The following is a 7,775-nucleotide window of genomic DNA, read 5'->3' as shown; positions in this document are numbered from 1 at the left end:
GGAGGTGATCCACAGCTATGGGTCTAGCGCTTAGTACATGGTAAATGCTCAATAAATACGATTGAATAAATGAGTTGAATGAATGAAGCTAGTGGTACGAGATGGGTTGAGGGATGGGGAGCAAGGGAGTTGAGTTCAGTGGAGAAGGCTGAACAATTTGTGTGACAAGAGCCAGTAGTTTGGGTATTGAGCCTGAACGGGGCCTGATGACTTTAAAATATTCCACTCTTTTAGCTCTTCCCCCTTTTTCTTCCCTTTCTTTCTCTTGTGCACTCTCTCTCTCCATTCTTCAATCAATCAATCAGTGGTATATATTGAGCACTTACTATGTGTGGAGCATTTAACTAAGCGCTTGGGAGAATACAACAGCAGAATTGCCTCTTCCCTTCTTTCTCTCCCCTCCCCCTCATCCTTCCCCCTTTTTCCCTTTCTCTCCACCTTCCCGCTTTTCCTCCCCTTCCGCTTCTCCCTCTCTCTTCCCCCTTTTTCTCCCATCTCCTCAAAGCCCTACTTTCAAAAAACTGAGGTGCCCCCCCATCATCCTCCTCCCCCCCATGCTCTGGATCCAAGTTCGCCCCTACGTTCAGCATGAAAAGTTGGTGTCACTGCTCTTTGTCATTCATTATCACAGTAGAAATGTCCCTCATTCTGTTGACTGCGCTACATGGTAATAAAGCCTATTAGAGTCAGGTATTATTACTCCCATCCTGTCGGTCCCCACGGCTGACAGCCTTCCTGAAAACCTGCCATTGACCCCTGAAATCCTCCCAAGTAAGTTAGATTCTAAATGAAGCAAATCTTCCAGAAGGAAGGCCCCGAGCGGGTATTTGCGATTACTAAAATACAGCCTTTAGCTGCCTGAGATAAGTGCAGGATCGACCCGGTCTCGAGTTCATTCATTCATTCATTCAATAGTATTTATTGAGCGCTTACTATGTGCAGAGCACTGTACTAAGCGCTTGGAATGAACAAGTCAGCAACAGATAGAGACGGTCCCTGCCGTTAGACGGGCTTACTGTCTAATCGGGGGAGAGGGACGGACGAGAACGATGGCGATAAATAGAGTCGAGGGGAAGAACATCTCGTAAAAACAATGGCAACTAAATAGAATCGAGGCGATGTACAATTCATTAACAAAATAAATAGGGTAATGGAAATATATACAGTTGAGCGGACGAGTACGGTGCTGTGGGGATGGGAAGGGAGAGGTGGAGGAGCAGAGGGGAAGGGGGAAAAGAGGGTTTAGCTGCGGAGAGGTAAGGGGGGTGGCAGAGGGAGTAGAGGGAGAAGAGGAGCTCAGTCTGGGAAGGCCTCTCGGAGGAGGTGAGTTTTAAGTAGGGTTTCGAAGAGGGGAAGAGAATCAGTTTGGCGGAGGTGAGGAGGGAGGGCGTTCCGGGACCGCGGGAGGACGTGGCCCGGGGGTCGACGGCGGGACGGGCGAGACCGGGGGACGGTGAGGAGGTGGGCGGCGGAGGAGCGGAGCGTGCAGGGTGGGCGGTAGAAAGAGAGAAGGGAGGAGAGGTAGGAAGGGGCGAGGGGATGGAGAGCCTCGAAGCCTAGAGTGAGGAGTTTCTGTTTGGAGCGGAGGTCGATAGGCAACCCCTGGAGTTGTTTAAGAAGGGGAGTGACAGGCCCAGATCGTTTCTGCGGGAAGATGAGCCGGGCAGCGGAGTGAAGAATAGACCGGAGCGGGGCGAGAGAGGAGGAAGGGAGGTCAGAGAGAAGGCTGACACGGTAGTCTAGCCGGGATATAACGAGAGCCCGTAGCAGTAAGGTAGCCGTCTGGGTGGAGAGGAAAGGGCGGATCTTGGCAATATCGTAGAGGTGAAACCGGCAGGTCTCGGTAACGGATAGGATGCGAGGGGTGAACGAGAGAGACGAGTCAAGGATGACACCGAGATCGTGGGCCCGAGAGACGGGAAGGACGGTCGTGCCATCAACGGTGATAGAGAAGTCTGGGAGAGGACCGGGTTTGGGAGGGAAGATGAGGAGCTCAGTCTCGTTCACGTTGAGTTTTAGGTGGCGGGCCGACATCCAGGTGGAGACGTCCCGGAGGAGGGAGGAGATGCGGGCCCGAAGGGAGGGGGAGAGGACGGGGGCGGAGATGTAGATCTGCGTGTCATCTGCGTAGAGATGGTAGTCAAAGCCGTGAGAGCGGATGAGTTCACCGAGGGAGTGAGTGTAGATGGAGAACAGAAGAGGGCCAAGAACTGACCCTTGAGGAACTCCAACAGTTAAAGGATGGGAGGGGGAGGAGGCTCCAGCGAAGGAGACCGAGAATGACCGGCCAGAGAGGTAAGAGGAGAACCGGGAGAGGACGGAGTCCGTGAAGCCAAGGAGAGATAAGGTATGGAGGAGGAGGGGATGGTCGACAGTGTCAAAGGCAGCAGAGAGGTCAAGGAGGATTAGAATGGAGTAGGAGCCATCGGATCTGGCAAGAAGGAGGTCACGGGTGACCTTAGAGAGAGCAGTCTCGGTAGAGCGGAGGGGACGGAAGCCAGATTGGAGGGGGTCTAGGAGAGAATGGGAGTTAAGGATATAAACCTCACCATGAGATAGCGGTGGTTTTGCGGAAGTTTCAAAGTGCCTGTGAAAGAAAGAAATGTGTCATTTTGAGACAAATGGCAAAGTAGAAGGAAAAAACATCAACCATCCCAAATATTTTGAATGATGCAACAGTGTTAACAGTCCCATTTTCAGTCCAATTAAAGGTGTTTGGCAGAGAGTAATTTCTGCTAGACTTCCTGTGGTATTTGTTACACCCTTACTTTGTGCCAAGCACTGTACTAAGCGCTGGGGGAGATACAAGATATTCAGGTTGGACACAATCTTTGTCTCAGGTGGGGCTCAGCATCTAAACAGGAAGGAGAACAAGTACTGAATCCCCATTTTGCCGATGAGGGGACTGAGGCTCAGAGGAGTGAAGTCAATTAATCGATCGTATTTATCGAGGACTTACCGTTTGCAGAGTGGTATACTAAGACGCTTGGGAGAGTGCAATGCAACAGAGTTGGTAGAAGTGACTCGTCCAAGGCCCCGCAGCAGGTAAGTAATAGAGCTGGGATTTGAACCCAGGTCCTCAGACTCCCAGGCCCATGCTCTTTCCACCAGGCCACACTGCTGCTGCTTTACCCTCCCCAGTGTTGAGATATTCACCCCACCCCCAATTCCACAGAACTTACATACCTATCTTTAAATCATATGTTATAAATTACTAATTTATTCATATAAGTGTCTGCATCCCCCTCTAGACTGTAAACTCCTTATGGGCAGGGAATGTGCCTGCTCATTCTGTTACACTGTACTCTCTCAAGCACTTAGTACATAGAAAGCACATAGTAAGCACTCTGCACATAGTAAGCCCTCAGTAAATACAATTGATTGATTGATTGATTGATTGCTCGGCATTCGGGAAGTCCTGGAGGATTTTCAGTTGATTTTTGCACGGGCTGAGCGCTTCACTACTGTGATCAGTCGTAGTCTGGTGCTCCCAGAAACTACCTGAGGTGTGGGAATGAGAGGGTGTGGATGCAGGGGGAGGAGAGGAGAGGGGAATGGGCAGGCCAAATGCAACTCTGCAAAGCAGTAGCTTGAAGTCCTGGAGACAGGACAGTTTTGCGAGGGGATTGTTTCCTCGTCTTGCCCCTGGCTAGCTGGGTTGCCCACCTGTGCCTACTGTAACTGGCTAATCCCTAGGGAAGCAGCATGGCACCAGTGGGCCTGGGTGTCAGAAGGACCTGGGTCTAATCCCAGCTCTGCTACTTGTCTGCTGTGTGACCTTGGGCAAGTCACTTCACTTTTCTGTACCTCAGTGACCTCATCTATAAAACAGGGATTGAGAGTGTGATCCCCATGGGGGACAGAGACTGTGTCCAACCTGATTAACTTGTATCTCCCCCAGTGCTTAGAACAGTGCCTGGCACATAGTAAGCGCTTAACAAGAATCATAATTATTGTTATTATCATTATCGTTAAATGGGACCGTCAAGACTCTGGGGTTACAGCTGCCTCCCAAAATTAATAATATTGATAATAATAGTTGCATTATTCATTAAGCGCTTACTAGGTGCCAGGCACTGTGCTAAGTGCTGGGTTGAATACAAGCAAATTGGGTTGGACACAGTCCCTGTCCCACATGGGGCTCGCAGTCTCAATCACCGTTTTACAGATGAGGCGGTAACTGAGGCACAGAGAAGTGAAGTGACTTGCCCGGGGTCACAGAGCAGATAAGCGGCGGAGCCGGGATTAGAAGCCACATGCCTCCTTCGAGGGTCCCATTACTGTGTCCTTCACTCTCGTGCACCAGCCGCAAGAGAGCTGCAAGCAGAAGTCTAAACATCAGCCTGACTTTGTTCAAGTTTATCCTAAAGTGCTTTAACTCTGCCCTCTCCTCCGCCCAGCAAAATTATTTCTCCACCCTTATTGACACCCATGCCCACCACCAGTTGCTCCAGACATTTAACTCCCTCCTCAGGCGCCCATCCCCCAGCCTCCTCTATCCCTGCCCCCCAGTGACCTGGCCACCTACTTCATTAAGAAAATTGACATTATCAGCATGAGCTCCCTAAAATCTCCCTTGCCCCTCCTCAACCCCCCACTCCTTCCGCCCCCTTGTCAACTCTCCAATTCTTTCCGGCAGATCTCCTGCCTCCTCTCAAAAGCCACCCCCTCCACCTGAACATCGACCCCATTCTTTCACATCTTATCAAAACACTTGCCCCCACCCTTCTTTCCTCCTTAACAGCCTTCTTCAACTATTTGCTCTCCAATGGCTTCTTCCCCATTGTTTTCAAACATGCTCATGTCTCCCCTACCCTAAAAAATTTGATTTGAGGATGGGAGGGTGTTCCAGGCCAGAGGTAGGACATGGGCCAGGGGTCGACGGAGGGCCAGGCGAGACAAGGCCCAAAGAAGAGGTCACCGGTGGCGAGAGGAGCGGAGTGTGCGGGCTGGGCTGGAGAAGGAGAGAAGGGAGGTGAGGCAGGAGGGGGCAAGGGGATGGACAGCTGTGAAGCCATTCGTGAGGAGTGTTTGCTTGATACGGAGGTTGATAGGCAACCACTGGAGATTTTTTAGATGGGGAGTTACATGCCCAGAATGTTTCTATAGGAAGATAATCCTGGCAGCAGAGTGAAGCGATAATGATAATAATGGTATTTGTTAAGCACTTACTATGTGCAAAGCACTGTTCTAAGCGCTGGGGTAGATACGGGCTCATCAGGTTGTCCCATGTGAGGCTCACAGTTAATCCCCATTTTACAGATGAGGTAACTGAGGCACAGAGAAGTTAAGTGACTTGCCCAAAGTCACACAGCTGATAAGTGGCAGAGCCAGAAATAGAACCCATGTCCTTTGACTCTCAAGCCCAGGCTCTTTCCACTAAACCACGCTGCTTCCCATATAGACTGAAGTGGGGAGAGGCAGGAGCTTGGGAAGTGAGAAAGGAGGCTGATGCAGTCATCCACTCGGGATAGGATGAGTGACTGTACTAATGTGGTAGGTTTGGATAAGCAGTTAATACAGTGCCCTGCACCAAGTAAATGCTCAATAAATATGATTGAAGCAATAGAGAGGAAAGGGCGGATCTTGGCGATGTTATGAAGGTGAGACCGGTAGATTTTGGTGACAGATTGGATATGTGAGGTGAATGAGAGAGCGGAGTCAAGGATGACACCAAGATTGCGGGCCTGTGAGACGGGAAGGAGGGTTGTCCTGGCCACAGCGACGGGAAAGTCAGGGAGAGGACGGGGTTTAGGAGGGAAGATAAGGAACTCCGTCTTGGACATGTTGGGTTTTAGATGGCGAGGGGACATCCAAGCAGAGATGTCCTGAAGGCAGGAGGAGATACAAGCCTGGAGGGAGGGAGAAAGAATAGGAGAAGAGATATAGATTTGGGTGTCATCTGCAAAGAGATGATGGTTGAAGGCATGGGAGTGAATGAGTTCATCGAGGGACAGAAACCACACTCTCAAAGGTCACCAATGATTTCCTTCTTGCCAAATCCAACGGCCTCTACTCCATCCTAATCCTCCTCGACCTCTCAGCTGCCTTTGACACTGTCCCCCACCCCCTTCCCCTGGAAACATTATCCAATCTTGGCTTCACTGACACTCTCCTCTCCTGGTTCTCCACCTATCTGTCTGGCCCCTCATTCTCAGTCTCGTTGGCGGGCTCCTCCTCTGGCTCCCGGCCCCTTTCTGTAGAGCTCCCTCGAGGTTCAGTTCTGGGTTCCCTTCTGTTCTCCATCTACATTCACTCCCTTGGATAACTCTCCTGCTCCCATGGCTTCAACTACAATCTCGATGTGGATGATTCCCAAATCTCCATCTCCAGCCCTGATCCCTCTCCCTCTCTGCAGTCTCGCATCTCCTCCTGCCTCCAAGACAACTCTCCTTGGATGTCCTCCTGTCACCTCCAACTTAACATGTCCAAAACAGAACTCTTTACCTTCCCACCCAAACTCTGTCCTCCCCATGACTTTCCCATCACTGTAGATGGCCCCACCATCCTTCCTATCTCACCATCCCATAACCGTGGTGTAATCCTTGACTCCTCTTTCTCATTCAACCCACACGTTCAGTCCGTCACTAAATCCTGTCGGTCCCTCCTTCACAACTTCGTTAAAATCCACCCTCTCCTCTCCACCCAAACTGCTACCAAGTTAATACAATCCTCATTCTATCCCTCCTGGATTCCTTGCTGATCTCCCAGCCTCCTGTTTCTCCCCATTGCAGTCCACAATTCACTCTGCTGCCCGGATCATTTTTCAACAGAAATGTTCAAGACATGTCTCCCTACTTCTCAAGAAACTCCAGTAGTTGCCCATTCACCTCTGCGTCAAACGAAAGCTCCTCACCATTGGCTTTAAAGCTTTCGATCACTTTGCCTCCTCCTAACTCATCTGGCCGTTCTCCAACTACATCCCAGCCTGCACACTCCACTCCTCTAACGTTACCCTGCTCTCTGTACCTCGATCTCATCTGTCTTGCCGCCGACCCCTCACCCACGTCCTGCCTCTGGCCTGGAACGTCCTCCCTCCTCAAATCCCACAGACAATTACTCTTCCTCCTCTTTTAAAACCTTATTGAAGGCACATCTCCTCCAAGAGGCCTTTCCTAAGCCCCTCTATCCTCTTCTTCTACTTCCTTCTGCATCGCCCTGACTTGATCTCTTTGTTCATCCCCCCTTCCCACCCCCTCAGCACCCCTATCTGTAATTTATTTATTTATATTAATGTCTTTCTCCCCCTCTAGACTGTAGGCTCGTTGCGGGCAAGCGATGCGTCTGTGTATTGTTGAGGTGCACACAGTAAGCGCTCAATAAATACGAATGAATAAATGAATGAATGTCTCCCCCCTCTAGACTGTAAGTGCCATATCAGCAGGAAATTCTGTTGCATTGAATTAATGTTGGTATTCAAGCGCTTACTATGTGCCAAGCACTGTTCTAAGCGCTGGGGTAGATACAAGGGAATCAGGTTGTCCCTCGTGGGGCTCACAGTCTTCATCGCCATTTGACAGATGAGGGAACTGAGGCCCAGAGAAGTTAAGTGACTTGCCCACGGTCACACAGCTGACAAGTGGCAGACTCCACTTGAGACTCCCAAGCCTGGGCTCTTTCTACTGAGCCACGCTGCTTCTCTCTGAACTCTCCCGAGTGCTCAGTAGAGTGCTTTGCACACAGTCAGCACTAAATAAATGTGATCGATCGATCGATTGATTAACAAATGCTATTAAAAGGGGATTTTTCCATGTGTTCATATTAGTGCAGCTCAT

Source organism: Ornithorhynchus anatinus, chromosome 1 (assembly GCF_004115215.2).
Source record: "Ornithorhynchus anatinus isolate Pmale09 chromosome 1, mOrnAna1.pri.v4, whole genome shotgun sequence".
Taxonomy (NCBI): Eukaryota; Metazoa; Chordata; class Mammalia; order Monotremata; family Ornithorhynchidae; genus Ornithorhynchus; species Ornithorhynchus anatinus.
Note: the sequence above shows the minus strand (reverse complement) of the source record.